The sequence below is a fragment of the Lactuca serriola genome, chromosome 4 (assembly GCF_051521515.1).
Source record: "Lactuca serriola cultivar US96UC23 chromosome 4, Lser_US96UC23_V15, whole genome shotgun sequence".
Taxonomy (NCBI): domain Eukaryota; kingdom Viridiplantae; phylum Streptophyta; class Magnoliopsida; order Asterales; family Asteraceae; genus Lactuca; species Lactuca serriola.
Window position 1 is genome coordinate 347,645,339 of NC_136411.1, and position 18,260 is coordinate 347,663,598.

General features: G+C 40.8%; 3 non-coding genes across 3 annotated transcripts; all 3 read left to right on the plus strand.

Annotated features, from left to right (window-relative positions):
* The first annotated feature begins 10,532 nt into the window (after positions 1-10,532).
* On the plus strand, positions 10,533-10,639 carry LOC145049042 (small nucleolar RNA R71). Its single transcript, XR_013683163.1, has one exon. It is a non-coding gene; the product is annotated as a small nucleolar RNA R71 (small nucleolar RNA).
* Positions 10,640-11,466: 827 nt separating this feature from the next.
* LOC145103617 (small nucleolar RNA R71) lies at positions 11,467-11,573 on the plus strand. Its single transcript, XR_013706699.1, has one exon. It is a non-coding gene; the product is annotated as a small nucleolar RNA R71 (small nucleolar RNA).
* Positions 11,574-12,399: 826 nt separating this feature from the next.
* LOC145049051 (small nucleolar RNA R71) lies at positions 12,400-12,506 on the plus strand. Its single transcript, XR_013683171.1, has one exon. It is a non-coding gene; the product is annotated as a small nucleolar RNA R71 (small nucleolar RNA).
* The last annotated feature ends 5,754 nt before the right edge of the window (positions 12,507-18,260 follow it).

The window sequence follows — 18,260 nt, forward strand, 5'->3', positions numbered from 1 at the left end:
TTCTGAGGTTTTCTTTGCAAAATGAGACTCATCACTCTATTCTTCTTTTTCTTCAACTATCTTCGAGACATGATCTGGAGGTCTTGTAAAAGCAAACACCTCGAAAATCATTGGCGTTGACATTGGAGGTTTCAAATAATCCACTTCATTTTCCAATTTCTCTTCTGGTTCTTTATGCTCCATGAACCTTGCGTTTCCTTACATCACCAACTTTTCCTTGGCACGAGATGGGTAAGGAATAGGTGGTTGATATGGCTCGACGAATGAAAAATCATAATTTTCTTTTATCGCCCACAACGTGGCAATATTGCCTCGACGTCGTGGCGACTGGATATAATCATGAATCTTTTCTTCTTTTACTTTTCCTTCGGGTGACTGCTTGGACTGTTGATCTATTGAATCAATGACCCCCATAGGCTCCAATTCCTGCTCTTCTTTTGTACAAACAACCATGACTTGAGAGATTGCGATTGGCTCGGTTTTTCTTGAAGGTGTATCCAATATCTTTTCTTGCAAAAGCCTTGTTAATTCACCGACTTGTGTGTGGATGCTCAAAATAGATTCTTGTTGTTCTCTAAGTGATACATTTGTAGTGTCATGTTGTTTTTCGCTAGCTTAAATAAATCTGAATAGTATTGAATTGAGAGTAGATATTTTCTCAAATTAGACTTGTTCTAATTGGTAGAGATCATGCTTTGGTTGTTGAATTTATTTTGTATCTCGATCTCTCTTGTACTCCAACCCACAATCTCTTATAGAATGGGGTCATCCACAAGCTCCGCATCTATCTTGAATTGATCCACCCATTTTGTGATCTTTTCTTCCGTTATGTCCAACTTTGCAATTACTAATCTGATAGCAACTTGACCTCCATCCTTACTTGTTTTTCCTCTAGTGAAATCCTCCTTTAGGTTGTGATAGCCCCTTAAATACTTAGCGAATTCGTTAATCAAAGCGTTATTTGTTGACAGACCCTTCTTTGTCATGTTGTAACACCCAGAATTTAGAAGGTCAAGAAAGGAAAGGAAAAATCCCAAGTCAAGAGGTCTACTCGTCGAGTCCAGGGAGGAACTCGATGAGTACAAGCGAGTTTCTTGCCGCGGATAAGTGGCCGACTCGACGAGTCGGTGGACTGACTCGACGAGTCTGGCCTGGGTTGGGAAATCCTAATTTCAAGACTTGGTGCCCTATTTAAGCATCATATTCTCATTCCCTCAGTCTCATCTTCAGCCTCCAGATCCCAAACCCTCACCCACGAAACCCTAGTGCACCTTGTGAGTGTTTGAGCCACCTATGTGTGATTTGTGTACTCTTGAAGAGGAAGAAGGAGAAGAAGGGAGTTGGAGGTTCAAGAAGGAGGAAGTAGATCCAGAAGATACACTCCAGTGGCTGCATTTCTTGGTAATCAAGTCTTCATCTTGGCTTTTGATTTAATAGATCTCTTTATTGTCCCTTTTATGAAGATTTTGGTCCATGGATGGGTGCTTGTGGGATTTGGACGTCCCCAAGCAAGATCCTCTCAGATCTAAGAGTATTGTGGATAGTTAAGGCATAAATGTGGAAGCTTTATGCCATTAGAACTCCCCATGGAAAGTTTAAGAGGTTGTTTTGGCCTTTTGAGTAAAAAGGGCCATGCATGGATGTAAAGGCAGTAGATTTGCGTGTTATTTCGACCCTAGAAGGTTAGATCTGATTCCTGGATGCTTTCTGCTCGACTGAAATATTCTGAATAGATTTGGAAATAGAGTGACTCGGTGAGTCATTTATAGGACTCGGCGAGTCAGGCCGTTTCCTTGCCCAAAACCCTTCTACTAGCAGGTATGAGTTAAGTTGGTTAGGAACTCAGCCAATCTGGGTTCATAGTGGACCTAAAGATCATCGTACTCGACGAGTTCAAGGATGAACTCGGCAAGTCCGAGGCAATCTCCCTACCGATGAAGGCGGACTCGACGAGTTGTTCATAGAACTCGGCGAGTCATAGACTAGACACCTTCATATGATGAAGATCAAATCGACGAGTTCAAGGACGAACTCGGCGAGTCGGTTGAAGATGGTCTCGATGAACTCATCGTGTTCTTGCTAGACTCGACAAGTAGAGTCGGGGGTTGTATCATTTTAAAAGAATAGGGAATCGACGAATTGGTGGACCAACTCGGAGAGTCAAGTCAACTGGATGTTGACTTTGACCTGGTTTGACTTTTCAGGGTATTGTGGTCTAAGTGTTATTTTTGGGTATTAATAGTTCGGGGAGTCGAAGGATCAGCAGTTCAGGAGTCGCCTGATAGCAGTCAGAAGTGTTCACCTAGTCTTCGGCAATGCAAGGTGAGTCTCCTCACTGTTTGTATGGGTCTAAGGCACCAATACCGACCCATTATGTTTATGTTTATGTTTATGTATAGTAGGAAGACCTGGGGGTTAGCCCTAGGCACTTATTGTATATGTTCTAGGTTTCGACCTGATAGTATGTCTGTTGGCCGGGGGTCCGATGTCGGGGCAATTTTAAGGAAGATTCTTATGTTGTATGTTAGATTATACTTATTGTCTCTGTGATACTTGTATGTGCATGGTAGGGAGGTGAGTATTGTCGAGGTCCCGTATCTTATCACTTGCTAAGTGTGGATGGGGTTCCATATCTCAACATTAGCATAGTAGGGGCGAGGCCAGTGATAGGAAGCGAGTGACTGTGGGCGGGGGCCCGTATCTTACTACTAATAGGAATATGCATGGGGTTCCATAATTTCAGTAGTAAGACAGGGGCAAGGCCTTAGATCTGGAAACAGTTAAAGAGTGCTTATTTATTAGTATGTTATTTGATTTAATGCATGTATGTAGCGGGTGAGGCCCGGAGGCAGGCAGAGCACAAGAGAGATAGATCTGTATACCAAGCGGGGCTCGATGTCAGGTGGGACCAGATGTTAGGCGGGGCCTGATGTCGGGCGAGGCCCAATGCCAGGCAAGGCCCGATGCAGTGGGTGTGGTCCCAGTACGTGATTATGTGTTCTTGGTTATACGTATATGGTATGTAGTATGTTGCGGAACTCACTTAGCTTCGTGCTTAAGGTTTTCAGTTTTGGTTTCAGGTACTTCCAGTAGCGGAGGGAAGAGCTCAGGGTGATCGCATGGCACACACACACACACCAAGGGAGTTTTAGCATGGGTTGTTTACTTTGATAAAATGAACAAGTGTTTTAAATTATACTCTGTTTTGTTATATAATCCTTTGGACATGGTTGAAATGAATTAATACTTATGGCTTTATTAATGTTTTAAAAAGAAACTTTTGGTCATGATTTTTGGGATGTTACAAGTTGGTATCAGAGTCTTGGTTTGAGGGATTCGGGTACACTCTTAGGTGTGTCCGAACTCAAACTAAGGACTTGGTATGAGAATTTTCAAAAGAGAATCATTTTTATAAAAGATCTTAGGAAAAAGAAAAAGAAATTTTAGAAAAGAAAAGAACCCTGAAAAGTGAAAAGAACTTTGAAAATAAAACAGGGTGTGGTGCATGCAATCAACCGAGCTCAAGTAAGTTCTCCCAAATTACCCATACAGGTTTATATTATGATATGATTATGTGATCAACATGCTAGTTTAGGGCTAAGGATCTAGGAAGGATGCCTTATATGCCTGTCATATGTGTTTATGGAGTTGCATGTTAGTATTGGTTAGACAGAGGTAGGATAGCCTGATTAGGTTATGCCTAATTATATGAACTTATATCGCACGCCAGTGCAAATTCTTGATACGTGGAAATGATTGCTTGCTTATGTTATGGTTAGATTTTCCTTTTTGTCTGAATGCTACTTGGTTTGTGCTTTGTGGGACTCTGAGTAATGGGAGTTAGCCATTAGGTGAATACGCCAAGTCACATGTGATCAGGGTTGAATAATCTCAGAGTGTTGGATTTGGCCCTATTGCGCAACTCTTGTTTGAGTCCAACCGTTCTAGGGACGAGTCCTTTACTCGAAGGATTATCTGAGCCTCGTCACATGTGATGGTATTCAGGTAGTGGCTAATTGGCATTATGAAGATGCCTTCAGTAGCTGAGGACTAGGTTCGGGTTGGAGGTTACCCTTGGGCAAGCCTAGGATGACAGTAGTGCTGGGAGCAGTAGTAGTAGTAAGGGACTTGGTGGAGTCGAGGCAATTCTTGAGGAAAGTACGGATAGATGTGGCTGGTAGTATGGGCCCGTACTACTGGAAGCAGAGGATCTATACTTGATTCAAGAGAGGCTGAGATAAAACCAAGGAACTTGTAGTGCTTGTGTGATCCCTAAGTAGTGGTGTGTATTTTGATGGTTGTTATGATTTGTTTTCAGCATGGTGACGTTGCGTGAGAGAACAGTGGTCGGATCAGATGCCTGAGAGGGATCAGGCTCAGGTTTAAGAACCGAGCAGCTCGAGGAGCGGATGAGAGAGTTTGTATCAGCCGAGATTACGCGTTGTATTCTAGACCAGACTCATGTGATATTTGGCACGGTCAAGGAGGGCATACTGGAGATTTTGGATGAGAGGTTGGGAGCCTTCCGCACTGAGATGATGGCTATGATGGGAGCACGTACATTGAAATTTTGCGAGTTCAAAGCTTGAGGAGCTCCGGATTACCATGGGGTTAGGACCCCATTGCTAGCAGCAGGTGGTTGGCTGATCTTGCCAACGCTTTTCGTTATAGCCGATGTCCCGAGGGGGACAAGGTTTGACTCGCCTCCTGTCTCCTGAAGGACAGAGCGCGGGATTGGTGGGAGGAGGTTGGTCATGCTATTAGGGATGATGTCGCGTTGGACGCGATGACATGGAGCGATTTCTCGGCCAGGTTCAAGGCCGAGTTTGCACCGGTGATTGAGGTGCAACAGTTAGCCCGTGAGTTTCAGGATCTGCGACAGACTACAGAGACAGTGGTGAAAATCACCGCCAAGTTTAGGGAGAGGGCTCTTCTTGTTCTGCAATATGTGTCGGATGAGGAAATGAAGAAGGCTCGGTACCACGAGATGTTAAGGAGCGATATCAGTCAGTTCGTGAGTCGGTCCAGCTGCAAGACGTTGGAAGATATGATCGCTCGGGCCAGAGAAAAGAGATTGATCTTGAGACAGAAAAGAAGAGGAAGCTAGCAGAGGTTCAGATATCTATGGGATCGGTCAAAAGGCCAAAGGCATCAGATTCTAGATTGAGAGGTCCTCAGGACTGGAGCCACTGTGTCAAGTGTGGCAGGACGCACAAGGGTGCTTGTAGGAGTGGTAGCAGTGGTGATTCTGGTTGCTTCAAGTGCGGCCGGATTGGTCATTTTAGTAGGGATTGTACTACTACCACCACCTAGGGTTAAGACGTGATATGTTTCCACTGCAGTCAGTAGGGCCACAAGAAGGCCAAATGACCGAGTTTGCTTTCAGCAGGACAGGTAATGGCACCTGTCCCTGCAACCTTGAGGATCACCAACGGCCGTCAGGGCCGGGAAGAGGCGCCTGCAGCGAGGAGCAGGGTGTATCAGTTGGTTTCATAGGAGGCGTGAGCAGCCTGATGTGTCAGGTGCGTATCTTTCATTTCTCTATCAGCTTATGTTATGATTTTATTGTTATGGTTCTGCATCGTTATTGGTAAAGGTATTTCTGAATTTGTGGCTTGTTTTTGATTGAGTTATATGCCATCTGCATACCCTGGATTTTAGAATGGTAGTTAGAGGTCGTTCCCTTTTACAGTAGGTTACTTAGGATGCAGTAACTGTAGCATGCATGAGCGGGACTCGGGAGTGCCTTGCTAGTTTTCAGGGAAGGCATCGTCTGAGCAGTGTCGGTTAGATCACCAGCTATGGTGATTGTGGGTGGACCCCAGAGCGGGCAAAAGATGATAGGAGAACTGGGAACTAGGGATGAGATTTAGAACCGGAAAACCGGACCGGAACCGGAACCGAACCGGAACCGGACCCGTTAGAACCGGAATATATAGAACCGGGTCCGGTTCCGGGTTTAAAATTTGGCTTTATCCGGGCTTCGGGTAATCCGGGTTTGGGTCCATTGGGTCCGGGTAAACCGGGTCTAAAATCCGGAACCGGAACCACTTTTAGGGCCGGAACCACTTTTTGTGAAACGTTTACAAGATGCATATCTTATTCGTTTCAACTCCAATTGACATACGGTTTTTTCCAACATGTAGTTTAGAGTTTGTACATGATTCTAGACTATAAATTTTTCATTTTTAGTTTTATATTCATTGACTTACAGTCCTCAAAAGTTGAGATACCAAAGCTGAAAGTTTTTAGTTTTTTAGTTTTTTTGTATTCGGTGAAAGTTTTAAAGCATGCATATCTAATTCGTTTGAAGTCGGATTGACATGTGGTTTTTTCCAACTTCTAGTGTACAGTTTGTACATGAGTTTAGACTATAATTTTGTCATTTTTGGTTTAACATTCAATGATTTACAGTCCTCTGAAGTCGGGATATCAAAACTGAAAATTTTAAACTTTTCAGCTATTTGTTTTTGTACTTTGTATTATGTGAAAATATTAACACAAGTATATCTCATTCGTTTAAATTCGGATTGACATGCGGGTTTTTCCAGAGTGTATTTTAGAGTTTGTACATGATTTTAGACTCTAATTGTGTTAATTGTGGTTTCGTATTCAATAAGTTACAGCCCCCCAAAGTGGGGATATCAATATGAAAATTTTCAAAGTTCAACCCACTAAGTTGTAAGTAATTACCAAAAAATTCCGGTTTTTTCGGGTTTTCCGGGTCTAAACCCACTTTATCCGGTTCCAACCTACCCACTTTGATGTTTCCGGGTTTTCCGGTTCTAAACCCACTTTACCCGGAACCATACCCGGAACCGAACCGGAACCGGTTCTATAAAATCCTATTAACCGGTTCCGGGTTTTCCGGGTCCGGGTCCATCGGGTCCGGGTTTGGACCCACTTTCATCCCTACTGGGAACTCTCCAAAGCTGTGAGCTGTGAGGAGCTAGATGAATCGAAGTGGGGGAGTACGATCCTAGTGGTCAGGAGCTGAGGTAGGAGCACAAATTAGATGCATTCACATCCTTGCTGAGATGGAAAGCAGCCGAGATATCATTTTGGATAGAGCAGCGGGGAGGTCGGGAGTTTGGGAAACATCCCGACATTGGGTCATGTATTCACAGTAGTTGAGGATTGGTTTGGAAAACTAGCATGGCGTTTTTCTTGGTAGCATGAAAGTTAACCAAGATGTTAGACTGCAAAGCGCTCGTTGATGGATGTTTCAAGCTAGTAGCCCGCAATTAGATAGTGTGGGGAAAGTATTGTAAGACTTCGGGATAGCTGTAGCATTCATTAGCAGTTTAGTTAAAGGAGTGTGGGCGAGGGCCCATATCTCCTAGTTAGCATAGTGTGGGCGAGGGCCCATATCTCCTAGTTGGCATGGTAAGAATCAGGAAAGGATAGCAAGCTACGTTTATGAAAGGAGTGGGCCTACATAGCCCTAGATAGGTGAGACCTGTGGGAGAGGCTGCTCTGAATTGTAGTTTGGGTGAGACCCGTGGGCGAGGCCCATGTAGTTATACCAGCAGGTAGGACCTGGTAGAGACCTTAAGGTCAAGGTAGGGGATCAAGGGTCCTAGATCTTCTAAAGCTAGAGTGGTTAGGTTGGTTGAGTAGTTCAGGTAGTCTTAGTATCTTCAAAAGTCGTTGAGAGCGACTGGGAGATTGTTCTTGCATTCAGGAACCAGTGAGGGACCAGAATTTCGGGTTATGGTAGATCAGTTGGGACCAAGGTGGTCCCGGTTCATCCGGAAGGCGGATGAGAGTCAGCAGGATTTCAGGCATGAGTGATGATAAGGGGAATTCGTGCATATAGTCGTGAGCTGATCAGGTGATGCTAAGTCACTCACGCTGGGTGGAGCTTACAGCTTTGGGGCATAGTAAGTGAAATCATTCAGTAGGTAATGGTGTGATGGTCGGCACCGGGAGTGGCTGGGATTGCAGTTTCGTCTTCAAGGACGAAGTCCAGTTTAAGTGGGGGAGAGTTGTAACACCCTGAATTTAGAAGGTCAAGAAAGGAAAGGAAAAACCTGAAGTCAAGAGGTCTACTCGTCGAGTCCAGGGATGAACTCGACGAGTAGAAGCGAGTTCCGTGTCGCGGATTAAGTGGCCAACTCAGCAAGTCGAGGGACTGACTGAACGAGTCTGGCCTGGGTTGGGAAACCCTAATTTCGGGACTTGGTGCCCTATTTAAGCATCATATTCTCATTCCCCCAGCCTCATCTACAGCCGCCAGACCCCAAACCCTCACCCACGAAACCCTAGTGCACCTTGTGATTGTTTGAGCCACCTTTGTGTGATTTGCGTACTCTCGAAGAGGAAGAAAGAGAAGAAGGAAGATGGAGGTTCAAGAAGGAGGAAGTAGATCCAGAAGATACACTCTAGTGGCTGCATTTCTTGGTAATCAAGTCTTCATCTAGGGTTTTGATTAAATAGATCTCTTTATTTTCCCTTTTATGAAGATTTTGGTCCATTAATGGGTGCTTGTGGGATTTGGACGTCCCCAAGCAAGATCCTCTCAGATCTAAGAGTATTGTGGATAGTTAAGGCATAAAGGTGGAAGCTTTATTCCATTAGAACTCCCCATGCAAAGTTTAAGAGGTTGTTTTGGCCTTTTGAGCAAAAAGGGCCATGCATGGATGTAAAGGTAGTAGCTTTGCGTGTAATTTCGACCCTAGAAGGTTAGATCTGGGTCCTGGATGCTTTGTGCTCGACTGAAATCGTCAGAATAGATTTGGACATAGAGTGATTCGGTAAGTCACTTATAGGACTCGGCGAGTCAGGCCGTTTCCTTGCCTGGAATCCTTCTTCTAGCAGTTATGAGTTGAGTTGGTTAGGAACTCAGCCAGTCTGGGTTCATAGTGGACCTGAAGATCACCGTACTCAACGAGTTCAACGATGAACTCGGCGAGTCCGAGGCAATCTCCCAACGGTTGAAGGCGGACTCGACGAGTTGTTCATAGAGCTCGGTGAGTCATAGACTGGACACCTTTATATGATGAAGATGAATTCGACGAGTTCAAGGACGAACTCGGCGAGTCGGTTGAAGATGGTCCCGATGTTATGGTTGAAGGTGAACTCGTTGTGTTCTTCCTAGACTCGACGAGTAGAGTCATGGGTTGTATCATTTTAAAAGAATAGGGACTCGACGAGTTGGTTGACCAACTCGGCGAGTCAAGTCAACTGGATGTTGACTTTGACCAAGTTTGACCTGGTTTGACTATTGAGGGTATTGTGGTCTACGTGTTATTTTTTTGTATTAATAGTTCGGGGAGTTGAAGGATCAGCAGTTCAGGGGTCGCTTGATAGCAGTCAAAAGTGTTCAGCTAGTCTTCAGCAGTGCAAAGTGAGTTTCCTCACTCTTTGTATGGTTCTAAGGCACTAATGCCGACCCATTATGTTTATGTTTATGTATAGTAGGAAGACCCGGGGGTTAGCCCTAGGCACTTATTGTATATGTTCTAGGTTTCGACCTAATGTCAGGCGAGGCCCAAGGAAGGTTAGAATGCTAGAGGTCTTTGTGATTCTTAAATGAGTAGGTATGATAGATTCATGACCGGAGGTCTGATGTCAGGGTAAGCCCGTAGTATATTAGATGATAGTTTGTCTCCGGGTTGGGGGTCTGATGTCGGGGCAATTCTGAGGAAGATTCTTATGTTGTATGCTAGATTATACTTGTTGTCTCTGTGATACTTGTATGTGCCTGGTAGGGAGGTGAGTGTGGGCGAGGTCCCGTATCTCATCACTAGCTGGGTATGGATGGGGTTCCATATCTAAACATTAGCATAGCAGGGGCAAGGCCAGTGATAGGAAGGGAGTGACTGTGGGCGGAGGCCCGTATCTCACTACTAACATGAGTATGGATGGGGTTCCACAATTTTAGTAGCAGGACAGGGGCGAGGCCCTAGTTAGGCGAGACCTTAGATCAGGGAACAGTTAGAGAGTGCTTATTTAATAGTATGCTATTTGATTGTATATATGTATGTAGTGGAGGAGGCCCGGAGGCAGGCAGGGCCTAAGAGAGAAAGATCTGTATACCGAGCGAGGCTCGATGCCAGGTAGGCCTGATGTTGGGCGGGGCCCGATGCCGGGAAAGGCCCAATGCAGCGGGCAAGGTCCCGGTACGTGGTTATGTGTTCTTGGTTATGCGTATATGGTATGTGGTAGGTTGGGGAACTCACTAAGCTTCGTGCTTACGGTTTTCAGTTTTGGTTTCAGGTACTTCCTGTAGCAGAGGGAAGAGTTCGAGGTGATCGCATGGCACACACACACACACACCAAAGGAGTTTTAGCCTAGGATGTTTACTCTGATAAAATGAACATATGTTTTGAAATGATACCCTGTTTTGTTATATAATCCTTTAGACATGGCTGAAATGAATTAATACTTATGTTTTTATTAATGTTTTAAAAAGAAATTTTTGGTCATGATTTTTGAGATTTTACACATGCGCCTTTAAGAGTCTTAAAGTTGGCGAGTGCACACATTGACTCCATCATAAAATATCGAGATTTCTTGTTGCACATTGAAGTCATGTTGTGAGAAATGTCATAACAATCTCTTGTAACGCTCCCAAGCTTCGTATAGTGACTCCTTTTATAACTGATGAATATTATGTATATTTCTTTTAAGTTTTGCCACTTTCGAAGGAGGGGTAAACTGGTTTATGAACTCAATCTTAAAATCAGCTCATGTCGTGATTTCTCCAAAGGGAAGTGATTTTAACCATTCATTGGTTTCACCCTTCAATGTGACCGGTAAAAGTTGAAGCATCACCACATCTTTACTCACGTTTGGTGTATGAAAATAGTTAAAAAAATTTCCACCACATCTCTATATGCTCGTAAACGTCCTCGTGCTCCTTCCCATCAAAAGTTAGTTTCTTTAGCATACCGAGAATGTGTCCTGGTAGTTTGAACCTCGTAGTGGTTGAGATTTTTGGTCGATCAAGACCCCATCTATTGTATACCGAGTGAGGCTCAATGCCAGGTGGGCCTGATGTTCGGCAGGGCCCGATGCCGGGAAAGGCCCAATGCAGCGGGCAGGGTCCCGGTACGTGGTTATGTGTTCTTGGTTTTGCGTATATGGTATGTGGTAGGTTGGGGAACTCACTAAGCTTCGTGCTTACGGTTTTCAGTTTTGGTTTCAGGTACTTCCTGTAGCGGAGGGAAGAGTTCGAGGTGATCGCATGGCGCACACACACACACACACTAAAGGAGTTTTAGCCTAGGATGTTTACTCTGATAAAATGAACATATGTTTTGAAATGATACTTTGTTTTGTTATATAATCCATTAGACATGGCTGAAATGAATTAATACTTATGTTTTTATTAATGTTTTAAAAAGAAATTTTTGGTCATGATTTTTGGGATGTTACACATGCGCCTTTAAGAGTCTAAAAGTTGGCGAGTGCACACATTGACTCCATCATAAAATATCGAGATTTCTTGTTGCACATTGAAGTCATGTTGTGAGAAATGTCATAACAATCCCTTGTAACGCTCCCAAGCTTCGTATAGTGACTCCTTTTATAACTGATGAATATTATGTATATTTCTTTTAAGTTTTGCCACTTTCGAAGGAGGGGTAAACTGGTTTATGAACTCAATCTTAAAATCAGCTCATGTCGTGATTTCTCCAAAGGGAAGTGATTTTAACCATTCATTGGTTTCACCCTTCAATGTGACCGGTAAAAGTTGAAGCATCACCACATCTTTACTCACGTTTGATGCATGAAAATAGTTAAAAAATTTCCACCACATCTCTATATGCTCGTAAACGTCCTCGTGCTCCTTCCCATCAAAAGTTAGATTCTTTAGCATACCAAGAATGTGTCCTGGTAGTTTGAACCTCGTAGTGGTTGAGATTTTTGGTCGATCAAGACCCCATCTATTGTATACCGAGCGAGGCTCGATGCTAGGTGGGCCTGATGTTGGGCGGGGCCTGATGCCGGGAAAGGCCCAATGCTGCGGGCAGGGTCCCGGTACGTGGTTATGTGTTCTTGGTTATGCGTATATGGTATGTGGTAGGTTAGGGAACTCACTAAGCTTCGTTCTTACGGTTTTCAGTTTTGGTTTCAGGTACTTCCTGTAGCGGAGGGAAGAGTTCGAGGTGATCGCATGGCACACACACATACACACACCAAAGGAGTTTTAGCCTAGGATGTTTACTCTGATAAAATGAACATATGTTTTGAAATGATACTCTGTTTTGTTATATAATCCTTTAGACATGGCTGAAATGAATTAATACTTATGTTTTTATTAATGTTTTAAAAAGAAATTTTTGGTCATGATTTTTGGGATGTTACACATGCGCCTTTAAGAGTCTAAAAGTTGGCGAGTGCACACATTGACTCCATCATAAAATATCGAGATTTCTTGTTGCACATTGAAGTCATGCTGTGAGAAATGTCATAACAATCTCTTGTAACGCTCCCAAGCTTCGTATAGTGACTCCTTTTATAACTGATGAATATTATGTATATTTCTTTTAAGTTTTGCCACTTTCGAAGGAGGGGTAAACTGGTTTATGAACTCAATCTTAAAATCAGCTCATGTCGTGATTTCTCCAAAGGGAAGTGATTTTAACCATTCATTGGTTTAACCCTTCAATGTGACCGGTAAAAGTTGAAGCATCACCACATCTTTACTCACGTTTGGTGCATGAAAATAGTTAAAAAAATTTCCACCACATCTCTATATGCTCGTAAATGTCCTCGTGCTCCTTCCCATCAAAAGTTAGTTTCTTTAGCATACCAAGAATGTGTCCTGGTAGTTTGAACTTCGTAGTGGTTGAGATTTTTGGTCGATCAAGACCCCATCTATTGTCGTTCTTTATATGTCGCTTGTACTCTTCCATTGACATGGTCGAGATGTCCCCCATCTTTCCTGCTAAAAAAAAACTAGAAAAACACACATGAAAAAGAACTAGAAAGAAAAAAAAAACAAGAAACTGGAAAACACTAAACTGACATCGTGAGCATTAAACCTCACGTCGTGAGGACTGAACAAATAGAAAAATAAAATTTTGCATAAAATTAATTTTTTATTGTTTTTAACCCAAAATAAGGATCGATTAACCTAAAACGATTAAATTAACAACTGAAATAGTCATCCCCCGACAACAGCGCCAAAAATTTGATGTGCAATTTATATACTACCTAGTTTTAAATTTATAATCCTAACCTACTTAACTAACTAATGTACTTAGGCAGTGTACCTAGTCAAATTTATAGAATAGTTTAGGTAAATCAGGTGTCGAACATAGGGAATAGATTTAGTTAATAAAATAACTACTAAAAATTAATCCAAAAAACAAAAATTAAAGAAGGTGTTTTTATTTGATTTTTCAAGTTCAGATTAACTTAAAACTGAGTAGTCAACTAGAAATGACTGAAACCAATATTAAGAAGACACTTTTGTTTAGTTTCGAATCCCCCCTTTTTCCTATGGTGTAGCTTCTAAGAATGGATTTATTCGGTTGGTTACCAATTTAGATGTAATTAGCAGTCTTGATCCGATCTCCTAATATTTTCTCCAATTTATGAAGTACTATGTAATGATCATACACAAGCAAACACATAATTGATTATTATACACAAGAAAACACAAAATTGATTAGTAATGATAATTGGGCTATGTAAGATGTATCCATATAATTAGATATGATCAAGACAATTAATTAAACACAATTATGATCAAATTATGTTCTCCAAAATAACTAAAGTTGCTACTTTAATTACTCAATCTAAGATGTGATTAATCCTCGCTCTAGCAATTTAATGACCATAAACTACTAGGTAAACAATTTCATGTGATTTAATTCGTCATTAAACTACACTTAACTTGAATCAAAGCAACAAAGATGCAAACTTTAACATGCTAGGTAATGATAATCAAGCACATGCATTAACCAACTTCATAAAATCAAAATATAAGCATAGAAACTAACACACAGTATTAGGGTTCAACTAAACGAAAGCCTAGTGATAAACTATTCATAGCAGAAACTAAGCACACAAAAATATAATAATTCGACATTGTTAATTTAATGCAAACCGAATGTGATGTGTAATCTTCAAATCTTTAGTCTTTAAGTGTTCTCTCTTCCAAATGGTTATTTTTCACAAATCTTTGCCCTCTCAAATCGATTATCTCTATAGAAAAATCAGATCCAACTTCCTAAAAGTCGATAGGTGAAGGAGTATTTATAGTTTCTAAATATTGCGTCTCACGTCGTGATCTCGGTACATTTCAGGTTCAGTAAGGAAAGTTCATTTCATGTAGTTATCTTCTTGAATCTTCATTCTTACGTCGTGAGAAGTAATGGCTCACGTCATGGGACTCTATTTGACTCACATTTCTTCTCTTTTAAGCTCCATGCTCAGCTCCAGTCCTTCCAGGTTCCAGCTTTTGTCGCTTTTGGTCCTTTTTCCTCAAGAATGTCATTTTGGCTGCAAAAATGTAATTCAATTCAATAATTACCAAATATATTTAAAATCAACCAAATTATAACTTAAAATATATTAAAATAATGCCTAGAAATATGCATAAATATGACACTATCAAGTCTACAAAGTTATAAAGATCAAGAAATATGAAGAAAAGTTCAAGAAATCCAAAAATTGAATACTCAAGTTGAAGACTCAAGAATAAGGAAAAATTTCCCAATTATTATATTATTGTAATTTTTATTTCTAGTTGCTTTCACATATGTATGCTACGGAGATTAACTAAAAATACCTTAAGGTTAAGAAAGTTTTATGGTGATGGATTCAGAGGGATGTATAAAATGAATGTTGTTCAAGATAACTGGGAAGCGTTTATGAGGATCGTAAGTATTTAGGGTTGGGAGGTAATTAGGATTTAGATGAAAATACATGCATTGAGGTAATGCGTAATTAGTGGGTTCAATTTGGTTTGTTTTGTGTGATATTGGTGGGCATGGTTCTATGTGATATATTAAAAAAAAGTTTTGCTTGAGGCCAAATAAAAAACAAGTGTGAGGTATTTGGATATTGGTATATTTATACATATATTTTGGCATTATTTAAATACATTATAAGTTAATATATAGCTAATTACAAAGATATTTCGTACTTATTGAGTTAAATTACATTGTGCATCCAAAGAAGACATTCTTGAAGGAAAAGGACCAAAAACGATAAAAGCTCGAACCTGGAAGGATTGGAGCAGAAGCTAGGAGCTTAACCGAGCTTAGGTGGAAGAAAAACCGTGAAAATACAAGTCCCATGGTGTCACACCCCCGAACCAGGCGGCGGAAACGTTCGGGAGCTGTCGTGACTCAATTGAATACCATAACATTGAATATATATGAAACGTAACAACATTCGTCACCATGCATTAATATAATACAACCAATAAAGTTTACATGAAGTATATTGTTTAAACATTACATTCCCAAAAATAAATTGTTCGATTCGTTAATAAGTAAACTGCAAGCCATCACTAAGTACATTTTCCTTTGATTCACTGGTTACCTGAGAATACAAGTATTTTGAAAAACGTCAACATGTGAAATGTTGGTGAGTTCATAAGCGGTATTTGAAAAACAATGTTTCGTGTCGTTTGAAAACCACCAGAAAATCCGATATTTTCTGAAAATAAAAGCTTTTGAAAACGTTTGTGAAGATCCATAGGTATGCTTGTTTGTTTCTATACTTGTAAAAATTGTTCATTAAACTTGTATACATCTCGAATCCGTATGTATTGAAAAACCCTAGGAAAACCCGATGTTTTCCTAATTCTTTGAATTCTATGAAGTTAAAATGAAACCATTGTAACGCGTGAAGTTATCAATTCCAGGCGACGTCGGATTATTTTTGAGCATGATTGATTGCTATAAACATGCGTTACACAAACGACCAGTTTATAACTATACTAACGATCCCGTAGGCGTCGTCCGTACTAATCACGTTATCCGACCGCCCTGACTACGTGTAGTCCCACATCCGAAGAGAAAGAGGGCACGAAGACCCCGATGACTCCATTAGCCGGTTGGGGATAAAAAAGGTACGAGGGGTCCCTGACCCGCCTCGCATGAAATATCGACTTTACTAGCAATACCAAAGGACCCTTGGGGACCAATAGTATACAAGCCATTGAAAGTCCTTTTACGCTGTGTTAGATCGGGTAAGACCTAACACCTCGTAAGGTAGAAGTCTTCGGGCCTTAAGATCAGGTCATTGGGCTAGTTAGGCCCAACAAACAAGATTTTACACTTTTGGGGCCCAAAGATGGTGCGTAGACGTCTGTGCACACTCGTATGTATATTGAATTCCCAAACGTTACTTGTATGAATCGAGGTATCGTCGCGTTAGTAGTTTCGGATTTTTATTGGTTCGAGACCGAACCAATTCGTTTAACGACTTTTGGTATTGTTGTGTATTGTATTTCGTCGATAGTCGTGGTGCCATTATTTGATCAAATTGCGTGTATTGAATTAGCCTTGGTAGTTTTCTGTTTTCAGCCCCTCATTGTTTGTAAAATTTACTTTTTCAACCCTTTAACTAAATAACTTTCCGGTTTGGTCCTTAAATCATTTTTCTTGACATTTTAACACCAAAAATTATTGCAATTAATATTTTCCAGCATATTTTTCATTGAAAACAGTTTAAGTCCCTAAAAATGCAGTTTTCTCGGTTATAACCCCTCCTTTTCGCAATTTTGACAATTTTGGCCCAAATTGGAAATTTTTTGCAACTTTGGTCCTTTTTAAATTTAAAAAGCATTTTAAACCCTTGAAAAGGACTTGAAACACTAATAGTCCACTGTTTTACAGAAATACACAGTTTTGGCCCTCCAAATCAGAAATTTTCGCATAATGGGCCTTATTGGGCCGAAAATGTCATTTTTAGCCCATTAAGCTTGAAATTTATGTTTTTAATCCTCCAACAAGCATATTTTCAGAAAATACATTATGGAAACTGTTTTGACTCATCTCCCCCATCAGATTTCGAAATATTTCAATTTGGGCCCTTTAACTATATATTTTTAGCATTTTATGTCCAAAAATTGAGTTTTTAGCCCAAAGAAAATGTTACTAAGCCATTTAGCTATTTTTCTTGGAACACTTTGTATGTAGGAATATACTTGATGCTAGTATCATTTAACATAAGGTATATCTCGGTTTTGAGGGGTTTTATGGCTAGATCCAACATTATAACACACAAAAACACACATATAAGCATGGAAATCATACAAGGCATACAAAACACATATAGATCTACACTTTCACTTGTATTCCCCCCCCCCCCCCACAAAACTCATAAAAATAGAAAATAAGGGGTATGAAGCTCACCTTAGGGTGTGGTTTCGGTTTTTGAAGAAAAGATGGAAGAAAACTTGGTGATTTTTGGCCTTAGCACTCTTTCCTTGAAGATCTCGAGTTTGAGGTGCTTCTAGGATGTAAGATCACGATTTTTGCATGGATTAGGAAAAGATTTTGATAACAAAAAGAATCTAAGTCATAGATCCAAGCATAATCTTACCTTATATGAAGAATTTGTGGAAATATCCTCTTGAAAGCTTCCTAAATTTCGAGATTTTTGAGTGAAGAGGGAGGATGTGTTCTTGAGTGTTCTTGAGAGAGTTTGAGAGATATTTGTGTATGTGTGTGTGTGTTTCGGCCGAGAGTGAGGGAGGGAGAAAGGAGAAGTGATCTTTGAAGTGATACTTGCTTGGAAATATGAGTTGTGTGCATGGAAACCCAACAAATAAAAGTGAGGTGGCAATCCAAAGTCAACTCTCCCTTTTTCCTTGGGCTTGGGCCGAGAATGGAGAGGGAAGAAAGGATTTTTGGGCTTTTTACCCCTAAGCCCAATATTAGAGTTAGTTTGGGTGATCATTGGCCTTATAAAATAAAATTGTGATTTTTTATGCTTTATTAAGCTAGATTAGGTTAATCATGGATCAAAGCTTTTAATTCATTTCATTCTAGGCTCAACATGGCCCAAAATGTTGAAATAAATTAATGTGGGTCCAATTAGAGCCCAATTATGGTTCTAAGCCCATGATAGTCAATTTGAAAGCTCATTGGTCCATTTGGATCCCATAAGGAAGTCCTAGTCCAAAGTGGACCTAAACAAGAACTTCTAGGGTTTCCAATTGTTTGATGACTATTTGTAGTACTTGTATGATGTATTTGATTGAAGTTTTTGATTCACATTAACTTGAGTGTATAGATTACATGACACAAAATTTCCAGTTGTGACATCATCCCCCCGTTAGAGG